Below are 24,927 nucleotides of genomic sequence, written 5' to 3'. Positions count from 1 at the left end.
AAATCCAAGTTTAATTGCCCTACCTAGGATTGATGTGAGACCCACTGACATCCACTGTGTGAAGAATACTTTGAAATTGCTGCCTGTGTGATGGCTTTTAGTGTTGAAACGTCTCAATTTTGCACATATAAATCCTATTGCTGGGAAAATTATAAAAACAAGCTTTTTAAAATTTTTTTAACGTTTATTTATTTTTGAGACAGAGACAGAGTATGAACAGGGGAGGGGCAGAGAGAGAGAGGAAGACACAGAATCAGAAGCAGGCTCCAGTCTCTGAGCCATCAGCTCAGAGCCCGACGCAGGGCTCAAACTCATGGACCGTGAGATCGTGACCGAGCTGAAGTCAGACGCTTAACCGACTGAGCCACCCAGGCGCCCCAAAACAAGCTTTTTATTTTTATTTTTTTTCAACGTTTATTTTATTTTTGGGACAGAGAGAGACAGAGCATGAACGGGGGAGGGGCAGAGAGAGAGGGAGACACAGAATCGGAAACAGGCTCCAGGCTCTGAGCCATCAGCCCAGAGCCTGACGCGGGGCTCGAACTCCTGGACCGCGAGATCGTGACCTGGCTGAAGTCAGACGCTTAACCGACTGCGCCACCCAGGCGTCCCCAAAACAAGCTTTTTAAAAAGTGGATTTTTCTAATGCAAAGCTTCAACAATTTGGTTTCACTCTTCACACTGGCTGGGTGACTACAGGAATGTTTTATTTATCTGATTTACTTTTAACCCCATATAAAGCACAGGTGACAAAATACCTGTCTTTTGATTTCCTACCATTCAGTCATGCATTGCATTTTGGTCAGACATGTTATTCATTTGGGCTAGACATGGTATAGATATAGACATAGATCTGCAATGTATGTACTTAAGATAACTTTAGTACAGTCTGAGTAGTGTAACAATCTATTTCATTTCTAAAAGAGCTTATGTTCATAATTTTCTTTGCTTTTCGACTAGCCCCTTATTATTCAATTCATCTGCCTCAACAGGCTCTGTTTTTAACAAGAAAATCCAGCATTTTTATTTTTTCACCTGAGTCATTGGAAGAAGACACATGACTAAAGAAAATGACTCTTGCCAAGGTGTGGTTTAAGATCATTTAGTATTATTTAAAAGAAGAAAATAAACTCTCAAACTTATGAAATCAATAGTAGATGATTTTAATAAGGATTTTTTAAGTGGGTATAGCCTAGTGAAAGGTTTCAAATTGTTTTCAACCAAAACATGAACTAAATTCATAATATTTTGACATGTATTATGAAATGGCTTTCAGGCTAACTTGATAAATAACAACAATTTCATTGATACCAACCCACTCATAAGTTTCAGCAAAAACAAGTGTTTGGTGTACCAGACATTTAGAAGCAGAAATCATTTACTTGAAGTTATTTGGATGGGGGGGCGGGGAATGATACAAATGGCAGGAGAAATTCATCCTTCCAACCTGTTCCAAAGTAGGACCCAATTTAGGAGAGTCTCAAGATCTGGCTGTTGTTTCTGAAGGCGAACATACCTGGTAATCCACAGCGGTGACATTAATGAATCCACTTGATGTATAACTTCCCTGTATTGCTCATTTAAAAATTAATGTTTATTAATTTTTGAGAGAGAGAGTGCAAGCAGGGGAGGGGAAGAGAGGGAGAGGGAGGGAAACACAGAATCTGAAGTAAGCTCCAGGCTCTGAGCTGTCAGCACAGAGCCCGACGCAGGGCTCAAACTCAAGAACTGTGAAATCATGGCCTGAACTGAAGTCAGATTCTTAACTGACTGAGCCACCCAGGCACCTCTCTATGACTTCTCTTTTAGAGCAAGTTATTCTTACATTTGCAAAAGGCTAGAGAGTAATTTAAAAATGAAAATCAATAATCCCTTCTTCAACCGTTATTCTTTAGTCTCTTATAACAGAGACTACCTTGGGGTGCCTGGATGGCTCAGTCAGTTGAGTGTCCGACATCGGCTCAGGTCATGGTCTTACAGTTCATGAGTTTGAGCCCCATGTCAGGCTCTGTGCTGACAGCTCAGAGCCTGGAGCCTGCTTCAGATTCTGTGCCTCTCTCTCTCTCTGCCCCATCCCCACTCATGCTCTCTCTCTGTCTGTCTTAAAAAAATAAATAAAACATTAAAATTTTTTTAAATAAAAAAAAACAGAGACTACCTCTTTTAACTTTTTCTGATTTTAGTTTCCTGGTGGTTACTTCTATATTTCAGCATTATATATGTTTATAGCCTTGATCTTTATGTAATTATTTAGATGCATAATTTTACTGGACTTAAAAAAATTACAACCAGGGGTGCCTGGCTGGCTCAGTCGGTTAAGCTTCTGACTCTTGGTTTTGACTCAGGTCATGATCTCACGGTTCATGTGTTCCAGCCCTGCATCATGTTCTGCGCTGACAGCGAGAAGCCTGCTTGCAATTCTCTTTCTTGTCTCTCTACGCCCCCATTCATGTGTTGCTCTCACTCTCAAAATAAATAAATAACCATTTAAAAAAATTACAACCGATGTCTTTCTTTCCTCTTTCTAATAAAATTATACCAATGTCTTTGCATTTTCTCTATTGTGTTGCTGCTCCAGAGAGTTTATCCTTCTAATCACCACTAAGCCACATGAGGTATCAGCACTCTTGTCAATAATTCTCCCACTTTTCATTTTTTCTTAGTCAACTGAACCTTTATTTTTACCCTTTCCATGTTAAGGTGTATATTCTCTTCTGTAACCATAGTGACATCACCAGTGTTCTGTCTGTGTTTATTCTAAAACGTATCCAATATGATTTTGCTTTATAAGTATTATTTAATATAAGCAAAATGTATTACGATCTATTAATCTTTTACAAAACTCTCAGTAAATGACCCAGAGTATTCTTACTATGAATTCCATTGGATCTCTCATCTGCATTATAAATGTTTCTCAGGAGGATATGGTGTTTTTTTGTTATCTTTATATTTGGACTTTGCTTTTCTTGCAATTAAAAAAATAGTGTTAATTTTTTGTGAGAGAGACAGCGTGTGAGTGAGTGAGAGACAGAGAGAGAGGGAGACACAGAACGCACAGCAGGCTCTGAGCTGTCAGCACAGAACCCGACACGGAAATTGAATTCACAAGCCAAGCCCTGAGATCATGACCTGAGCCGAAGTCCAAATCTCAACTGACTGAGCCACCCAGGTGCCCTTATTGTAATTTTTCTTTGCTTTTTATCACCCTTGATATTTGTGGTGTGTGTGTGTGTGTGTGTACTTACTTATTCAGTCATATCTTCTATTGTGCCTAAGATTCTGCTCATGTACAGTAAAACCTAGTGTGTGAGCATAATTCATTCTAGAAAACATGCTTGCAATCCAAAGCACTTGTATATCAAAGTGAATTTCCCCATAAAAAATAATGGAAACTCAGATTTGTTCCACAAATATTCATATAAAAATGATTATAATACTGTAATATAACACAAAATGATAAAGAAAATACAAAATATAAAGAAAAATAAACAAATTAATCTTCACTTACCTTTCAAAACTTTCGTGGCTGGTATGAGGGAGAGGAGAGCAGAGGGTTATTATGTAGGACGACTTTCACTATCTCTAACAGAATCACTGCTATCTCTTGGCTCAATGGAATCTTTTTCTGCATGGGGGCCATTGTATATGCCTGCATGGATGTTGACTACAGTACAATATTAATAAACTCTTGTCATATACTGTATCTAATGTAACTGGCAATAAAGCAGCTGAGGAAAGCCTGACATAGAATGAAGCAAAGCCTTCCCAAGCTACTCTTGTATGGAAAAGCAAAGGACTGTCCATGGGTGCTTTGAAGTTACGAAAAATACATTAATGCCAGTTGTGGGTACCTTCTGACATTCTGAAAAATCACTGTTTTCTGACAAACACTGCAGTCTGAGGCCAAGCATCCAAGCATGGGATCAATCACCCACAATCTTGCAGCGAGAGAGAAAGAACCATTGATTCAGTTGTGATCATGTGACATTCAGTGTCATATACTACTTGTATTGCAAGACATCACTCATTTATCAAGTTAAAGTTTATTAGAAATGTTTGTTCGTCTTGCAGAACACTCACAGAATGAGTCACTTGCAATCCAAGGTTTTACTGTACTGCAGTCTCCAGAATCCAATTCCCCAAAATTATTTTCCCCAAGAATTCTGTACTCTGCACCCAATCTGAAATTATTCTCTAGACCTGCTGCACAGCTGCGGCCCAAAGATTGCCCTTCTTTACTCTAGTCTGACTCCACTTGCTTAAATTAAATTTTAATTTTTAATTAAACTTATTATTTTAATAATTATAAAGAAATTCTATTATTTCCTATTATCTGAGTTTTTCCTTTTATGTAGCAACCACTTCCTGTTTTATGTCTGTAAAACCTTTCTAAATATATTAGACAGCATTCATTATAGTCTTTTTAAAATATTATCTTCAGTTATCTGTATTAGCTTATTGTCTAAGATCAGATTTTTGGTTTGTATGCGTTTATCCTCTTCTTTAATGTTTGTTTAAAGTCTGGGATTGTGATGCCTCCTGCTTTGGTCTTCGTATTCAAAATTACTTTGGCTATTCGGGGCCTTTTGTGGTTCCATATGAATTTTAGGATGGCTTGTTCTAGTTTCGAGAAGAATGCTGGTGCAATTTTGATTGGGATTGCATTGAACGTGTAGATAGCTTTGGGTAGTATTGACATTTTGACAATATTTATGCTTCCAATCCATGAGCACGGAATGTTTTTCCATTTCTTTATATATTCTTAAATTTCCTTCATGAGCTTTCTATAGTTTTCAGCATACAGATCTTTTACATCTTTGGTTAGATTCATTCCTAGGTATGTTATTCTTCTTGGTGCAATTGTGATCAGTTTTTTATTTGTCTTTCTGTTGCTTCATTATTAGTATATAAGAATGCAACTGATTTCTGTACATTGATTTTGTATCCTGCAACTTTGCTGAATTCATGGATCAGTTCTAGCAGACTTCTGGTGGAGTCTATCCGATTTTCCATGTATAATATCATGTCATCTGCAAAAAGCGAAAGCTTGACTTCATCTTTACCAATTTTGATGCCTTTGATTTCCTTTTGTTGTCTGATTGCTGATGCTAGCACTTCCAACACTATGTTAAACAACAGCGGTGAGAGTGGGCATCCCTGTCGTGTTCCTGATCTCAGGGAAAAAGCTCTCAGTTTTTCCCCGTTGAGGATGATGTTAGCTGTGGGCTTTTCATAAATGGTTTTTATGATCTTTAAGTATGTTCCTTCTATCCCGACTTTCTCAAGGTTTTTATTAAGAAAGGGTGCTGAATTTTGTCAAAGGCCTTTTCTGCATCGATTGACAGGATCATATGGTTCTTATCTTTTCTTTTATTAATGTGATGTATCACATTGATTGATTTGCGAATGTTGAACCAGCCCTGCAGCCCAGGAATGAATCCCACTTGATCATGGTGAATAATTCTTTTTATATGCTGTTGAATTCGCATTGCTAGTATCTTATTGAGAATTTTTGCATCCATATTCATCAGGGATATTGGCCTGTAGTTCTCTTTTTTTACTGGGTCTCTGTCTGGTTTAGGAATCAAAGTAATACTGGCTTCATAGAATGAGTCTGAAAGTTTCCCTTCCCTTTCTATGTTTTGGAATAGCTTGAGAAGGATAGGTATTATCTCTGCTTGAAACGTCTGGTAGAACTCCCCTGGGAAGCCATCTGGTCCTGGACTCTTATTTGTTGGGAGATTTTTGATAACCATTTCAATTTCTTCGCTGGTTATGGGTCTGTTCAAGCTTTCTATTTCTTCCTGATTGAGTTTTGGAAGCGTGTGGGTGTTTAGGAATTTGTCCATTCCTTCCAGGTTGTCCAGTTTGTTGGCATATAATTTTTCATAGTATTCCCTGATAATTGTTTGTATCTCTGAGGGATTGGTTGTAATAATTCCATTTTCATTCATGATTTTATTTCTTTGGGTCATCTCCCTTTTCTTTTTGAGAAGCCTGGCTAGAGGTTTATCAATTTTGTTTATTTTTTCAAAAAGCAACTCTTGGTTTCGTTGATCTGCTCTACAGTTTTTTTAGATTCTATATTGTTTATTTCTGCTCTGATCTTTATTATTTCTCTTCTTCTGCTGGATTTAGGCTGTCTTTGCTGTTCTGCTTCTATTTCCTTTAGGTGTGTTGTTAGATTTTGTATTTGGGATTTTTCTGGTTTTCTTGAGATCGGCCTGGATGGCAATGTATTTTCCTCTCAGGACTGCCTTCGCTGCATCCCAAAGTGTTTGGATTATTGTATTTTCATTTTCATTTGTTTCCATATATTTTTTAATTTCTTCTCTAATTGCCTGGTTGACCCATTCATCCTTTAGTAGGGTTTTCTTTAACCTCCATGCTTTTGGAGGTTTTCCAGACTTTTTCCTGTGGTTGATTTCAATTTTCACAGCATTGTGGTCTGAAAGTATGCATGGTACGATTTCAATTCTTGTATACTTATCAAGGGCTGTTTTGTGACCCAGTATATGATCTGTCTTGGACAATGTTCCATGTGCACTCGAGAAGAAAGTATATTCTGTTGCTTTGGGATGCAGAGTTCTAAATATATCTGTCAAGTCCATCTGATCCAATGTATCATTCAGGGCCCTTGTTTCTTTATTGACCGTGTGTCTAGATGATCTATCCATTTCTGTAAGTGGAGTGTTAAAGTCCCCTGCAGTTACCACATTCTTATCAATAAGGTTGCTTATGTTTGTGAGTAATTGTTTTATATATTTGGGGGCTCCCGTATTCGGCGCATAGACATTTATAATGGTTAGCTCTTCCTGATGGATAGACCCTGTGATTATTATATAATGCCCTTCTTCATCTCTTGTTACAGCCTTTAATTTAAAGTCTAGTTTGTCTGATATAAGTATGGCTACTCCAGCTTTTTTTTGACTTCCAGTGGCATGATAAATAGTTCTCTATCCCCTCACTCTCAATCTGAAGGTGTCCTCAGGTCTAAAATGAGTCTCTTGTAGACAGCAAATAGATGGGTCTTGTTTTTGTATCCATTCTGAGACCCTATGTCTTTTGGTTGGCACATTTAGTCCATTTATATTCAGTGTTATTATAAAAAGATATGGGTTTAGAGTCATTGTGATGTCCGTAGTTTCATGCTTGTAGCGATGTCTCTGGTACTTTGTCTCACAGGATCCCCCTTAGGATCTCTTGTAGGGCTGATTTAGTGGTGACAAATTCCTTCAGTTTTTGTGTGTTTGAGAAGACCTTTATCTCTCCTTCTATTCTAAATGACAGACTTGCTGGATAAAGGATTCTCAGCTGCATATTTTTTTTGTTCATCACATTGAAGATCTCCTGCCATTCCCTTCTGGCCTGACAAGTTTCAGTAGAGAGATCGGTCACGAGTCTTATAGGTCTCCCTTTATATTTTAGAGCACGTTTATCTCTAGCTGCTTTCAGAATTTTCCCTTTATCCTTGTATTTTGCCAGTTTCACTATGGTATGTCGTGCAGAAGATCGATTCAAGTTACGCCTGAAGGGAGTTCTCTGTGCCTCTTGGATTTCAATGCCTTTTTCCTTCCCCAGATCTGGGAAGTCTCAGCTATTATTTCTTCAAGTACCCCTTCAGCACCTTTCCCTCTCTCTTCCTCCTCTGGAATAACAATTATGCGTAGATTATTTCTCTTTAGTGTATCACTTAGTTCTCTAATTTTCCCTCATACTCCTGGATTTTTTTATCTCTCTTTTTCTCAGCTTCCTCTTTTTCCATAAGTTTATCTTCTAGTTCACCTATTCTCTCCTCTGCCTCTTCAATCCGAGCCGTAGTTGTCTCCATTTTATTTTGCAACTCTTGATAGCATTTTTTAGCTCCTCCTGGCTGTTCCTTAGTCCCTTGATCTCTGTAGCAAGAGATTCTCTGCTGTCCTTTATACTGTTTTCAAGCTCAGCGATTCATTTTATGAGCATTATTCTAAATTCACTTTCTGTTATATTGTTTAAATCGGTTTTGATCAGTTTGTTAGCTGTCATTATTTCCTGGACTTTTTTTTTTTTTTTTTGAGGGGAATTCTTCCGTTTGGTCATTTTGGATAGTTCCTGGAGTGGTGCGGAACTGCAGGGCACTTCCCCTGTGCTATCTTGAATAACTCGCGTTGGTGGGTGGGGCCGCAGTCAGACCTGATGTCTGCCCCCAGCCCACCGCTGGGGCCACAGTCAGACTGGTGTGTGCCTTCTCTTCCCCTCTCCTAGGGGCGGGATTCACTGTGGGGTGGCGTGGCCCGTCTGGGCTACTTGCACACTGCCAGGCTTGTGGTGCTGGGGATCTGGCGTATTAGCTGGGGTGGATCGGCAAGGTGCACAGGGGCGTGAGGGGCAGGTTCCGCTCACTTTTCCTTCAGAGATCCACTTCAGGAGGGGCCCCTCTTCCCTGGGCCTCTCCTCTGTGCTTGGTTCTGGAGACTCCGTTCTGCTAACCTCTGGCAGTTTTCTGTTTACTGGGTTATTGAGGCAGGTGTAAGTGGAATCTAAGTGATCAGCAGGACGCGCGGTGAGCCCAGTGTCCTCCTACGCCGCCATCTTCCACAGGTTCCTGTGATCCATTTCTTTAGAGAATATCCTCTCAATTTTATGCCTCTAAATACCAACTTGTTAGCTGGCAACTCAGTGTGAAAATGTGGAAGAGGCTGTAAGAGAGAGAAGAAGCATTCTAACTCTTTTAAGTGCAGAATTTTAAATGGTCACAGAGAAAAGCAAGATGGTACCCCTGCACCTCTGCAACTGAAAACTTCCCTCTCTAAGGTCCTACCTAACAGCTCAGGTCCTTCTGCTGTTTAAGGACTTGGGAAGGCTACGTCTTATGTTTCATAAGTTAATATTTGTTTATATTCTTTGCATGTCCTAGAAAAATTTTGAAATATCCCTCATATCATCTTCCTCATTGTGGTTTTATTCCTTCTTTAGTTTTTTTACTGTTATTTTAATGTAGTCTGAAAGTAGAGGAAGTAAGAAGTTTAATATGACCTTTCAGTTTGGATTTTCAAAGGAGGAAATATTAGAATCTGGCAGAAAATGTGGCAGTATAAGTTTTTGAAGATTGTTTTTGTTTATTCATATGAATAACCAAACTATATAATCACAAACATAAGTTTTTTAAGACGCTGTTCAAAATATTTGCTTTTGTGTTATGGGCTCAATTTCAATTTTATATTTGTCAATTTCTCTTTGAATATATATCTTTATTAGTGTTCAACTCCAACAAAAATAGTAAAAATTTATAATGACTGTGACTTTCATCTTGAAATGTGGCTCTGTGACATTTCATTCAATAGTATATAAATTAAAGTAGCCATAAACTCTCTTTTTGAATCTCTGGGCTGCTAAGATTATGTATTTGTCTTCTAATTAAAGGGATCCAGAAATCTTAACATTTAAAGCCTCTTCTTAAATGTAATTCCATTTGGATCTGAATAACATAATTTGAAATTAATATAACAATATTTTCAGAGCAGAAATTAAAAATAAAAATTATACTATTTGCTAACAAATCTGGTGGTTTATTGAAAAAAAACAAACAACAACACTTACCTTCTTAAATTTTTTTTCCTTTGGTCAAAACATTCTCAAAATACATATTCGTTTTTAAGTTCTCTTGGGCTCAATGTATCTTCAACAAATGACATTCACCACTGTGAAGGAATCGTTGTTATCAAGAATCAGGTCTTGGGCACCTGGGTGGCTCACTGGATTAAGCATCTGACCTCAACTCAAGTCATGTTCTCAAAGTTCCTGAGTTGAAGCCTTGCATCAGGCTATCTGCTGTCATGTCAGCACAGAGGCAGCTCTAGATCGTCTGTCTCCCTGTCTCTGCTTACCTCCCTCCCTCTCCCTCTCTCTCTCGCTCTCTCACTCTCTCTCTCTCAAAAAAAAAAAAAAAAAGAAAAACCAAAAAGAAAACAGGCCTTAACATAATTTTAATGAAGTTATCAATATATCATTTGAAAGGATGTTAATCTTCTATATGCTTTTTGAATCTGTTCTTCTCTGTATTTGGTCCAGAAATAGAAACTAGAAATTACTTCCATGTAGGGAATTTTTCTCTTGTCCTTTCCCAACACTTATCCTTGTGCTGTGAAAGACATTTTGGGAAAATTTTGTACTAGTCTCTAGTTCATGTTCCAGCACTCCCTCATGATACGCTGACCTAAGACCGTGAATGTTAATATAAAAGAGATTTGTAAGCATGTCTTTTCTTTCCTGAGATTTATGAGGATGGACTAAATTAAACTGACCTTTTGAATCATAGTTTTTACAGCACAAACTTGAGTAAGAAATATATATATATATATATATATATATATATATATTGTGTGTGTGGTTTGTTTTTAAGAATAAAATGATCCAAAATTAACACTGTATACACAAAATGACTTTTAGTTATTACTCTTGCTCACCACTGTCTTTTGTTTTTAGAGTTGTCTTTAAATGCTTTAAGTTATATTTCCCCATCTCAGCTCTGCCAGTTTTAAAACAAGAAAAACAATACTTGATTTGCCATTAGAAGAATAGCGTTTGAATGCCAGTACCATTTATTCACATGGGAAGAGATTGCAATATAAGGCCCCTGGCCTCTTTAATTTGTAAAATTCTCACATACAGGAGTTTCTTAATACTCCAGCCCCTAATAGTTGTGTGAATTAAATAAAATATTTATTGATAAAGTTTAAAAATCTGTACCTACATGGTGAACAATAATTTTACATACATGTATACTAAACTCCATAGGAAAAGAATCTTTTAGTAGATTAAAAGTATAAAATATTCTATAAATTAGAAATGTTCAGATTTCATTTTACCTTAGTGGATTAAATTTATAAAATATTATATAAATTAAAAATGTTCACATTATAAGAAAGAAAAGTACACAAAGATACTTTAACAGTTCTTTACAATCAAATTGAAATTACATTGTACTTTCTGACTTTGTTGGGCTGGTAGAATGCTTTTTCCTTCTGGCCAGTTCTTCTTTGAACTATTTTATGTAGTCTTGAAAATAGATATGAATAGTCTGATCTGAAACAATTTATGCCATAAATAAGTCGTTCCATTATATCTTAAGTAACCTCTATGTTCTATACTTGTTCCAGATAATGTTCTAAAAACTTTTCTAGACATATGTATATGAGGATGAAAAAAACAGACATGATGCCTATTTTTAAAGATTCTACACTCTACCTAGAAACATATATATATATATATATATATATATATACACACACACATATATATACATATATACACATATATGTATATATATACATATACATATATACGTATATATACACATATGTATATATATGTGTATATATACGTATATATGTATATGTGTGTGTATATATATATGTTCAATTCAGTTGAATTTTTGGTATTTGACATATCTGGTGGCAGTGGCAGTGGAATCTGAAGCAAACTTCTTTTTTTTTTAATTTTTTTTAACGTTTTATTTATTTTTGAGACAGGGAGAGACAGAGCATGAACAGGGGAGGGTCAGAGAGAGGGAGACACAGAATCTGAAACAGGCTCCAGGGTCTGAGCTGTCAGCACAGAGCCCGACGCAGGGCTCGAACTCACGGACTGCTAGATCATGACCTGAGCCAAAGTCGGCTGCTTAACCGACTGAGCCACCCAGGTGCCCCTGAAGCAAACTTCTGATGACATTCAGGGACAGTGAGAAACAGAGGAGTGGTACTCATGAACCTTCTTTTGAGTTCGCTGCCCTTCTCACTATTTCTGAGGATTATGGCCAAGTTCCTCTTGGTTTTGAGCTCCACCTCCTTTATGTTGAGCTTCCAATCTAATTGGGTTTTGAGTCGATTCCCCAACTCTTTGGAATCATTAATTCCACAATGGGAACTGCTGGCAGTTTGGACCATAATTCTTCATTTATTTGGAAACTCTAGTTCTTGATTCCATACCCAGATTCCTTTTTGGAAACCATGGGCTGCAGTACCCCATTTGTGTGGAATCAGATTGCAGTCTCCATTTGTTGAGGCCTGCTTGTTCAGTCCATTCCCCAGTCCCAAGTTCCATGCTGGAAATTGTCGGATGTGTATACAGGGGCTTCTCTTGGCCAGGGTGCAGTAACACTTGGTAACTGCTAAGATATTAAGAAGCACATGTTTGTTTTTCTTTTTTGTGTAGATAAAGGCTAGCTAAAAGAAATGGGATCTTTAGGGGTGTCTGGGTGGCTCAGTCAGTTAAGTGTCCAACTTTGAATTGAGTCATGATCTCGTGGTTCATGAGTTCAAGCCCTACGTTGGGCTTTGTGCTGACAGTTTGGAGCCTGGAACCTGCTTCATGTTCTGTGACTTCTCTCTCTCTGCCCCTCTCCTGCTTGTGCTCTGTCTCTCAAAAATGAATAAATATTTTTTTTAAAAAATGGGATCTTTAAATTCCAAAGAGTTAAGCATACCATCTTCCAGGAAACCTGCTTATTTTATGGTTAGGAACTGTAGTCCTGGAAGCTGTAAGTATCTACAAAACTGACAAAATCCTATAAAAATAATCTCAAATTACAATGACCTAATTGGGGCATGTTCCAATTAGACAACATCATTCATTTTAGAAGCACACGTGAGGGGCTCCTGGGTGGCTCAGCTGGCTAAGCATCCTGCTCTTGATTTCTGCTGAGGTCATGATCTCTGGCTGTTCACTGACAGCAAGGAGCCTGCTTGGGATTCTCTATCTCCCCTCTCTCTGCCCTTCCCTCCCTCACTCATTCCCTGTTTCTCTCTCTCTCTCAAAATAAATAAATAAACATTAAAGGAAGAAGAAGCAGCACACATGAAAACAAGGGTTCCCAAATTAAATAGAATAAGATAACTATTTTAATTTATATGATGAAGCTTCCCTAAGAATTCAAGATTCCAAAATAGCTTCATTAAAAGACTTGTTAGAAAAGCCTAGTGAAAAATTAGAGGCACAGGAGATAACTAAAAAGATAATAAAACCAATGTGACTTCTACTGCTTCCCTTTTCTTTACATGAGTACTCACATTTTACTAATTCTCTGTCCAAACAGGCTTTCCATTCTGAAGATACTACTAAATAGCAACCTTTTCAAATACTTTAAAATAAAACTACCTGAGGTTTCAGACAAACTTCCGCACATATATTTCACCCTTTGGTCAAAGACTAAACTCAGAATCATAGTTAAAGAATTTCCTCAAGCTAGAGAGGATCCCCAAAAGTTTTTTTTGAAGAATTTAGAATAATCACTGGGACCTATGACCCTGGGCTGCTAGATCTTTTAGTGCACATATTGGTAGGACCTAGTGAAACCCAAAAATGTATGCTACAAAAAGAATGGCAAAACCTTGAGGACAATATTTGAGACCCTTGATCCTCAATGTGTTCCCTTTATGGCTAAGAAAGATCTTGTGAAATAACAACTGATTTTTTACAGTCCATTCCTAGAGTTTTTCTTTCCCTTACTGATTGATTGGTATATTATTCAAACATACAAATGAAAGAAAGATGAATCTGTAACAGACTTCAAAGCTCTTTTGGAAGCTGTCTTCCAATAGTATTCCACGTTCCATACACTATATAAGGTCACAACACTTGCTCTAGCTATTCTATTTATAAATGGATTATATACTGAGATTAATGGATTAATAAAAAGGCAGAAAATATAGATGGGAAGCCAACCCTCTGACTGAGCTCATGACTACTGATGAGCACTTTGAAATGACCTTGGAGTATGACTTCAAACAAAAATTTGCCTTATTATTAATCTTGCAGCCACAACAAATCCAAGAGTAGAGGCCTCAAATAATACCTAGGCCTTTCAAACGGTGCCTTCTTAGGGTCCTGTCATGAAGACAGTGGCCCCCAAATCAATTTCTCATCTGTAATCAACTAGAACACTGGAAAAAAGATTATCCCCTAAGGTCCTATGCAAATTCTTCAACTTAACTGCCCCATATCTATCGCCAAGGTAGGCCCCCCACATGTGTCCCTCCCTGAGTTGATTGACTCCAAGGGATTCTCCAGGAATTCCCTTAAACACCCAAGCTGAAATTAAAATGGAAATTAATGGGAAACTTTGACATAATCTACTTGATACTAGAGCTATGCTTTCTAGTTTAACTCCTATTCTCATAGGAAAACAAATCCCTTGGAGAAAACAAAAAAGAGCTCTCCCTATTGGGGGTATAAAGTTCAGAGAGAATTTCTATCCCAACTAATACAAATGACTCTGGGACCTTTTACTGAAAAACATTCTCTTTTGATGTAAGATGCAGCCCTTTTCAATGTATTAAGCGGACATCTCCTTTCTAAAGTTAAAGGACATTTTGCTACCAATGGATACCTCACCTGAGAATTTCCTGACCAACCTAAACCTGATCTATTATGTTCTTTACAACCCACTTTTGATATAGAAGAAAAAGAATTCCAAAAGTCGTCAGTTTACTCAAGGGGTCTGAAAATCTGTGGGATGCTTCTAATACTGACATTGGGTGAATAAAAAGTACAGAACCTATAAAGATTCAATACATGGGAGTAAACCTTTTCCTAAATTGTCTCAATATCTACTAAAGCCTGAGACCATGCAAGTCTTCACATGCAAGTCTTTCTATTCACTTAATGGGATGCTGCCCATTTATGAATCATTCGGTGAAACCAATTAGATCTTTAAAATTTACTCTGTTGGATTATTGTTATTTAACTTTACAACCAAACCTCAATTAGTACCACTTGTATTTGAACACCATGACGGATGCTATTGTAGGGGTGGGAGAGTTTTCCTTTCTTCCATCTAGGTTCGTCCGCTGGTTAAGTAATTACGTTGACATAAGACAGATTAACAAGAGAAAAACAAACAGAAGTTTAATAACATGTATACCTTGTTTATACATGGGAGAGACCCAGGAAAACTGAGTAACTCCTCAAAATGGCCCAAGCCACCACCTTAAACACACTTTAAAACCTTCAGTGTTTGCCACTGACTGCAAGATCTTGCCCAAGTGATATGGCCAGTTAACACTGTCCAATTCAGTTAACATGTTATTAGACTTCTGTTTGTTTTTCTCCTGTTAATATGGTATTTATTATTATTATTATTATTATTATTATTATTATTACAAAGGTTTCTCAGCCAGGAACCTAGAAGAGTAAAGGGAAATTATTTTTCCTTCCTCACACAGGTAAAGCAAAGAAAGATAAATAAAATACGCTTGAAAGTTTATATGTAACAGCACATTTCACATTCATCCCACTTTTAAACTAAGGAATCTTTGCCAATAGCTATTTATGCTAAAATAACTAATATTATTCCAATATTATTCTATTCCAAATCAAAATTAAATCACTAAATTATTTTATTGTATACAGTATGAACACATCTCTAGACCCTTGAGTTAATAGTTTTACATTTAATTTTTTAATTTTTTAATTTACCCTTAATCATCTTTAAGTGTATGATTCAGTGGCATTAAGTGTATTCACAGTGGTTTATGATCATCGCCACTATCAATTTCCAGAATTTTGTAGCCTTCTGATTAGTTTTACATTTTAACCAGAACTCTTAAAACCTTCCCATTATTCACAGTTCCTGTAAGGATTCCAGACCACTTTGAAAGCATCACACCACTAATTATCAGATTTCTGGCAATTTCTTTATTTTGTAAATATTTTTAAAATTGAGATGTAGGTAAATGCACAAAAAGAATGTACATATATATTTTTTTTCTAAAGTAAACACATCTATACAGCCACCACAAATATCAGGAAATAAAGTATTACTAGTGTTTAGGAAGATGCCATCGCATTTTCTCCATTTCCAGACACCTTTCTACCTCCCATCGGAAGATAGAAGAGAAATTATGAAACCTTTGGGGAAAGTGTCCAGGCAAGGACAAAACAACCACTATCAGGTGGGGCAATTAATGACAGAAATCTCCACCTAAATTGAAAGTTTATTTTAAGAAATAATGATAGAAGAATAAATCAAAAAAGATCAGATTTAGGTAACTCAAAAATTCACACAGATGTATTCAGTATTTATGCTATTGAATTCAAGTATTTTGTTATCTTTTAAGTACTCACATCCTTGAAAAGTTATTTTGTTCTTTAATCTTATTGAATAGTATTATAATTGCAAAACACTTTAAAGTCTATCTTATTGCATTCTACATTGTATCAAGGGTAGGAGTAACCTATATACAAGGAAGAAATACAAGAGACCATGAGACTCAAAATGTAATCTTTTCTAAATTAGTAGACCAAGCTTAATTTTAAACCACATTCTGTATTATTGTAGTAAAACATAGGGAAAGTTTGGTTTAATACAGATCGAGTCAGCAGTAAACCCAGAATTTATTTCAGGCAGCAGAAGCCACTCTTGTTGTTGCTGTGTTCTGTTGTATTGTTTTCTTTTGTTTGTGGGTTTTGGTTTTTGTTTGTTTTTTCCTTTTTTTTTTTTTTTTTTTTTTTTTTTTTTTTTCAGTAGGAAGTGAAATTGCAAAGCAAAGCTGTGGAAGAAATGGGAAAGGGTTGATGAACAGAGAGCCCTGCAAAGCGGTAGCCTCTTCTAGTGCATAAGCATTTATCCAAGGAGTGTGGTGGGCCATAAATGATTGTATGCACTAAAAGGAAGGTAGCTAAAATGTTATACTGTGCAGTAAGTCACTTTAATACGTATCTTTCCCCTCTTGATGCTCAACTCTGTAGCTTGATGTAGATAAAACGTCTTTCTCTGTGATTTTATGCCTACGCATACTGGACAACTGATAAAATTATAATCCTCGTAAAAATGGCAAATCTTGACAACTTTTATTTCTCTATTGTGTCTGTGTATGGTTTTTAAATTATCATTAAATATTAGAATACAGCTATTGAACTGAAGACTGGAGAGAAACCTTAGGTATACATTCCTACTAAACAGAAATTCTGAAATGTCAGTTAACCAATCAAGCCAATACAAACAAAACATAACAAAAACCTGCCTTCTCTCCCCCACCACTTCCTACCTCCATCCATCTTCTCCCCCATTTAATGTCTGTTTCTTTTCTCTTTGGCATAGAAGCAGAAGTAAGCAAGGTGCCATGTTATTATTAGTGTGTTTGTAAGTAACTTTGCAATTTTTATCAGTCTTTTGAACTCATTTTTTCTTGAGACATATGTTTTCATTGTTTTTATTGCAGGCACAAAAAAAAGTTCTTTCTGAGGAAATTTTAAAAATAACATATGTAAACATTTAAACTCTGTGCTTTCTCATTAAAATATGGATAGGGTTCTCAAAACTAAACTTTATTTTAGCATGGTCAATCTTTGATTCCAAAAACCACCCTTATTTAATAAATAGATGCTTTACTCAAGCTAAAAGTTATCCAAAGAATAAAAAGGAATATTTTGTGGAGCACCTGGGTGGCTCAATCAGTTGGGTGTCCAACTTCGGCTCAGGTCATAGTCTCCCGATCCGTGGGTTCAAGCCCCGTGTCGGGTTCCTTGCTGACAGCTCAGTACCTGGAGCCTGCTTCAGATTTTGTGTCTCCCTCTCTTTCTGCCTCTCCCCTGATCGTGCTCTCTCTCAAGAATAGATAAACATTTAAAAATACTAAAAAGGAATATTTTGTCAGCACATGGTAAACAGCAGCAATCTGGAAGAGTAACTATAGCATGCTTAAGGAATTACATATCTTTTCTGCATCCTAAATTAAGTTTTTGTTCAATGTTTTGTTTTTGGGGAATTCAAATAAATATACATAAAATTTTGAAGATTTCCTAATTATATATATATATATATATATGTATGTATACTTATATATTTATACACCTGTGCAATAAAAATATATCAATACCTAAATATTTTTAAATCTCTGTATTCATTTTAGCATGATTAAATTTTGTGTATCATTTTTATGCATGTTAAGACATAATCTTTACAAAATTAAAATTCATATTTAAAATTTTAACTTCGATTATATACAGAAAAAAGAGATTTTTTTTCATCTTTCACACCAAGTTTATCATGCAGAGACACATTTAACAACAGAAAATTGTTCATGTTTCAAAAGAAGTTTTGACAGCAAACATCAAATAAGAAAAAATGCTGTCCATGCTTTTAACATTAAAAACTTTTTGGGTTCAGAGATGGTGCTTTTAGTATTATTTTTATGTATAAAAAGTGATAGTAATACATTTGCCTATTCATTGCATATTTTGACGATATTACTAAGTGAATTCTTTATGCTTTTTCCTTTGCACAGCAGTACATGAACATAAAAGGCTAAAACTTTGCAAATTTCTATTAACCATTGATAGAAAAAATCTCTAAAGGCCTGCTCTATAAGCAAAGCCACTGTAGATTTCTTTCTAGGTCAGCATGACTATACATAAACTTTGTTCAAACACAAAGCCTGAATTACGGCAGCTTACATGCTTTGTACACCTATTTTGTGAATGACTGTCCTAATGGAAAACCATCTTGCCCTTGAGATATTGATCCGTGGTCCTACTCCTTGCATTCCTTGACTTTAAAACTCATGATTCCTGCCTATGTGCGAATCTATAATCTTTTGAGCTTTTACAAGATATAAAAATGGTATGTAACCCTGTAATAATTGTTCAATCTCCAAAGGACTTTCTTCCCCATGAAGATCATGTTTCCTGGGCAGTTGTCCTAATCTGAGTTTGAATAAAACTTTATTTTCTTTTTATATCAGATTTTTCTCTCCTGATGAATTTGCATATAGACAATCAATGGGGAAAAAAAAAGTTTGTTTTGTGAACTTTACAAGCTTTTGTGAAACATTAGAAACTATATTAAAATTGGTTATATATTTATAAGAAAATGATAAGTAAAATATCTTTAGATAGTACACTGTAATTTAAAATATAAGAAATATTGACAATTAGGCATTTTGCTATTTTAAAAACTAATGACGAATTGTGTCAACAGTGCTTGTCTTCCTCTCACTATTAAAGTTTTCATATAAAGTGAGCTTCATTTCTATATTTTAGTGAATTGTTACATTCCTTTATAAATTTGGATTAGCTTCGAGCATTTCATCCTTTTTGATTTCAATGTCAGGAATTATCTCTGAGAGTTGCTTTGGTATAAAGATTTTGCCCTTGTTACTTCCTCTGAGATAACATCATCCTATTGGCTACAAACATCTGCCTGGACTAATCCTTGGAATCTGGTTCCAAATTTCACAGCAGTGTACTTAATCTGCATTAGTAGCTTAACTACACAGCTTAATAATAATCAATGCATTCCATTTCCTGAATGGGACCAATCTTGTTGATAGTAAACAAACAAACAAACAAATGTTTTCAGTCTCTTACTAATTGTTTTTTTTTGTTTGTTTGTTTTTTGTTTTTTGTTTTCAATGTACCAACTAATTCAATGCTTTTGGCTAGCATTCTATCCAAAGAGATTGAGATTTTTTTTTTTTAATGGAAGCATGTATTACAAAGTAGAAGTAAGCAAGCATTCCATCTCAAACATAGTGTAATTTAAAACTTGCCAAAGAAGTTAACCTTTTTTTAAAAAATATTCATCAAACCCTTTCAATATAGTTCATACCTTAACTTCATGCTTGGTCAAGTCCTATATTTGCTTTGCTGTTGCCATTTTAAAATCTTTCACTTACAGAAATATCATATTTGGTTTCTTTGCTACATTTTCCCTGTCTGATTTCTTCTTTTGATAATCCATTTCTGTGGGGTGCCTGGGTGGTTCAGTCAGTTAAGCATTTGACTCTTGGTTTTGGTTCAGGTCATGAACCCATGGTTCATGAGTTTGAGCCTCACGTGGCACCTTGGAGCCTGCTTGGGATTCTCTCTCTCTCTCTCTCTCTCTCTCTCTCTCTCTCTCTCTTTACTCCTCCCCCATGCATGCTCATGTTCTCTCTTTTTTCTTTCTCTCTCAAAATAAATAAACTCCAAAAATAATATATTTCTATAAAACATCACAAGAGTTATCGCTAGGAAATAGAAGCTATGAGACTACATGCTTTGCTGTCTGTGCATACAGTGAGTGACAGGTGCTCATTCTCCAAATTCATTTAAAAGAAGTGACATATTAGTTATTCATATTGATACTGATAGTGTACTAAAGATCTTGTAGCAAAGTTCATGCTTTACTCAATTTTTTACAGTTAATATACCATGATATAAGAAATGTGAACTGTGCTGTTGGAAGGCAGGCATTATTTATCTGTGGTAACTAAAATTCATATATACCAGGGTCATGCAAAGTGATGAGTGCTTGTATATAAAGATATTGTAATTCATCTCTATGAACTTCATAACTATAGAACACAAAACATAATATATAATAGTTCATAAAGTTTTATTACAGAAGTATACACAATGTATTACTGGAGTCAAAAGAGAAAGGGGTCACCAGGAATGTCAAAGAAGTTTTGCTAAATGATAAAGACTGTGATGTTTAATAATAGCTTTAAAGAATAAATGTCACAGTAACATCAAATATTTATCTATCCAACTTTAAACATTGCCTAGAGAAATGGCACATAATTTTCATTGTTTCTAAACATCACATTGTAAATAATGAGATAAAAAAGAAACATGTATATGAAGATATCTGAGAGATGCCAAGACAGAAAAAAAATGAGTAGCTAGGATTTGAAAGAAAAGTTCCAGAAGGGAGAACAGCTTTCTCCGGTGGTTTGTCCTTAACAAAATTTACCAATATACAAAGATGGGAACTGTGAGGCTGTTAGATTAGTTAAAGGTGGTGACAAGTAGTTATAGTTCAAAAATGAGATTTTCCCACATTTTCACCTAGGTGGAGAGAATAATTGTGTTCAGTGCCAAACAAGGTTTGGTATATATACCAGTTAGGACCCTGGAGGAGGTTATGTTCTTGAAGTTCTATGAGTAATTAAATAAATGAGCCAACACACATGTTTGTAACCTAGCTTTAAACAGCTCATTTCAAAAACATATTTAAGTGTTCAGCTCATGTTCTAAAATTGAAAACTTAAATCTACTTCAGGAGAAGATAGTATCAACCAGAGGCTAGAATATTGTAATAAATACTTTGTATGCACAATATATTGTATGTAAATCAAATCTGCATGTCAGGGGACAATAACAAATGACTAAAAACCAAGAGATGTAATATGAATAGATGAGCATTGGAATTCAAATATTGAGTTCAAATGAATGTGACTATTAAGTACACAAATATATCGGTAATTCATAGAGAGTTTTGTTAGGTAACTAAAGTTTTTAGATTAATCCAAAGGACTTCCATTTTTTAGTTTTGACATTTAGAGAACTTGGTAGAGTGTCATTCCCATTAATAAAACAAGGAAAAATAGAGATACTGCAAAATAATTTTTCTTGAACCCATCAAATAATTGAGGTCATAAAACAAATGAGCAAACTAAAATGTGGAGATAAACAGACATATTCAGAAAGTAATGGGGGCTGAATATTTATTTACCTGGGGCTGATGCTGATGAATGCCATGTAAATATATAGGAAGATCAAACTAGAAAAGTTTAAAGGACTATTGAAAACTGGACATGGGCTTGCTTGACAGTGTAAAGTCCTTGAAGACCATAAAAACCTCTATTACTCACAGCAACAACAAATTTCAAGTCTGGTCTTCATAACAAAATTCTTCAAATTAAACCAAACTCTTAACTAGATAAACATATCTCTCACTAAATGCCAAATAAGACAAAAATTATACTAGACACCAAATATATACATACATATATGTGTGTGTATGTAGTCTTTTTATCTACCGTATATTTTATTAATTTATTTTAAAAATAATTTAAAAACTTAAAAAAACCTAATAAAATAACACAGTAGATCAAAAGATGAGGGGGGAAAAAAGGAATCTGAAAAGATAAGGCAATCATTAGAATCAAATTCAAAAAACCCAGAAAAGTGTTGAAAGTAACCAAGAGAGGGGCGCCTGGGTGGCTTGGTCGGTTAAGCCTCCGACTCTGGCTCAGGTCATGATCTCACGGTCCGTGAGTTCGAGTCCCATGTAGGGCTCTATGCTGACAGCTCAGAGCCTGGAGCCTGTTTCAAATTCTGTGTCTCCCTCTCTCTCTGCCCCTCCCCTGTTCATGCTCTGTCTCTCTGTGTCTCAAAAATAAATAAACATTAAAAAAAAAGAAAGTAACCAAGAGAGAAATCAAAATAATTATGATAATTATATTAAAGGTTACAATGGAAAATGTTAACATCATAAGAGCTCAGATGGTTAATTTCAGCAGAGAGATAGAAACTATAAGAATCAAATGTGAATGATAAAAATAAAATAGTAACAGAACTGAATAAAAGTGCTTCTGATGGGTTCATTCACAAATTATATAAAGCCAAGGAAATTATCAGTGAACCTGAAAGTAGATTGCTAGAGATTACCCAAATAAAATGCAAAGAGAAAAAAAAAATAGTTGTAGAAGTATGTAACATACATACAACAACAAGAGTTGTTGGCTAATATCAAGCCATGATATTACAAATAATTGGAATTTCAGGAGAAAGAGTAAATGGAAAAAAAAGATATATTTGAAGAAATGACAGTTGACAATTAATCCAATGTAATGTAAGCCAGAATACCACAAATCTGAGAATCTCAAAGGACACCAAGCATAATACTAAAACCTAAATAAACGAACAAGACAAGAAAACCATATACATGATATATATCGTATTCCAGCTACAGTAAGTGAAAAACATAAAAAATCTTGAAGGTAGCCAAAAGAAAACTTACATATAACCTGAGAGGAACAAAGATAAGAATTTGCGTAGACATCCCATCTGCAACAATACATGCCAGATGACCATGTAGTAACAGCTTTAAAATGATTGAAAAATATGTCCAAACAGAATTCTATATCCTGCAGAAAATATCTTTTAAAAGTGAAGGGCAAGTAAAAATTTTTCTCAGATGATAAAAAGCCTGGGACATGCATTCTCAACACATGTGCACTATAGGGAATGCTAAAAGAAATTTTTGGATGGAAGAAGTATTTTTATTAGAATATCTGATATTTAGAAAAAAACAGGGTGATGCAGAATTGGGGAAATGAAGGTAAAATGCAATTGTTTTCCATTTTGATTGCTGCAAAATATCTTTAACTATATAAATCAATTATTATAATCACGTATCATATGTTTATAAGCATATTCTCAAGTAAAATGTGACAATAATGGTACCAGGTATGTGAGAGAGAAATTTAGAATATACTGTAATGAGAGCTTTATGTTGTATCTATAGCTATGTGATATTAGATGAACAGGGACTTTCATTCCCAAAACAAAATGTTAATTCGTCTGAAATGTGAATTTGTGAAGATGGAAAGTGTAATGATGAAAGAGAAATGTACTTGTATATACTGAGTTTCCCTACACAAGCTGGGTTTTTTCATTTAAGGAAAATTTAGTTACTCCCAAACTATGTTACAGTTATAAATTACTTACTGTGTTTATAATCTGCCTTCTATAATTATGTAATATTTAGAAAGCAAATGTTCCCTAAGAAAAAATATAATATTATAATTAAAGAAACGACATGCCAACTTCAAAATTTAGCCATTGTAATATGCTAAGGAATCAAATTTTATGAAGAAATAAATTCAGTGATGTTAACTTGTTTTTGTTTTTTTGTTTCTTATTTTTGTTCAGCACATAAATAGGAGGAAACACATATTGGAATGGATCTTGCCCACGTGGACAAAAGGCATTTATTATTTGCATGTGCCCCATTCACAACTTGCCTTCCTTTGCATTCAAGCATCCTCGTGATAAGCTTTCCACCTATAATATCTTAAACCACCTAAGTTTGCAAGGTCACAAAATAAATAGATTTTATTTATGTGTGCATGTGTGAGTTTGGGGGAGTTAAATGCATCTCTCTGTAAGGAGTATAATCCTTCTTCCTTGGGAAAAAAAATTAAAATAAAAGACAAAGGGAACACATTAGCTACTTTTCTTTCTTTCTTTCTTTTTTCTTTTTTTAGGCTTTATTCAATCTATAACTTTTGTTTATTGACAATTTTTTCCCTGATATTCCTAAGTAATAATTAACATTCTATCTTTGTGCTAATCAGGGTTAAAATATGTTAACATCATTGATATAAAATTTATATGTAATTCCAGTATCAAAATTAATTATTACAATACAATGGGTATGTCTTGATATCACTCTTTCAATATTGTATTATAAATACTATATGTTTGATAATGTTATTCTTAGCAACTAAAGTATGTTTTGTGTGTCTTTATAGAAAATGCTCTCAAATTGCAGTATTGATAAATTATAGACTTGGAGAATTAATTGAGAAGTTCAAATCAATAATTTAAAAGCATATGACCTAATACAAATAATTGAAATTACACATGATAGATTATAAGTTATTAATATTCAACTCAATTTAGGTAAAATGTTTTTAAAATATGTTTTATTATTTGAGGGCTCTCATCAATTTTTCAGTTTTTGAATTTAGAATGAGCCTAAAACATAAACTTATTAAAGATTTGTTATTCTCACAGGAGCTGAATGAACTAAGTTACTTTCCATATCTACCATCAAATTTTCTTTACTCTTATTTTAAGGTAGTCTTAAAATACACAGACACATGGGGAACTTTTGAAACCAAAGCTAATTTTTTTCAACTTGAACAGAATCTTCAAAGAATTATCAAAGTGAGAGAAGGGATTTAACTCTTTAGCTTTGATTCAGGAGATTTGGGTTGTTCCAAATCTTATAAACTAATTTAACTCATATTCTATAATTATTTATATACTTATGCTTTGTTACATGTACAATTTGATGGTTGAGAGGTGAGTAGCCTTTTAGTTGTGATTTTAGACTTAAATCCCCAAAATCCAGGAACTACAAAAGAGTACTTTAAACATTTACTCTCTAATAAA

At 35.0% G+C, this 24,927-nt stretch overlaps 1 long non-coding RNA gene across 1 annotated transcript in view; it reads left to right on the top strand.

Moving 5' to 3' along the window:
• Positions 1-24,060, top strand: part of LOC123385420 — a 289,914-nt gene extending 265,854 nt beyond the window's left edge. Inside the window, exon 3 of the long non-coding RNA XR_006597883.1 lies at positions 23,680-24,060. This is a non-coding gene — a long non-coding RNA (uncharacterized LOC123385420). The remainder of the gene's footprint in view (positions 1-23,679) is intronic.
• The last annotated feature ends 867 nt before the right edge of the window (positions 24,061-24,927 follow it).

Source organism: Felis catus, chromosome B2 (genome assembly GCF_018350175.1).
Source record: "Felis catus isolate Fca126 chromosome B2, F.catus_Fca126_mat1.0, whole genome shotgun sequence".
NCBI classification, from domain to species: Eukaryota; Metazoa; Chordata; class Mammalia; order Carnivora; family Felidae; genus Felis; species Felis catus.
This window is presented reverse-complemented; position numbering and strand designations above follow the sequence as displayed.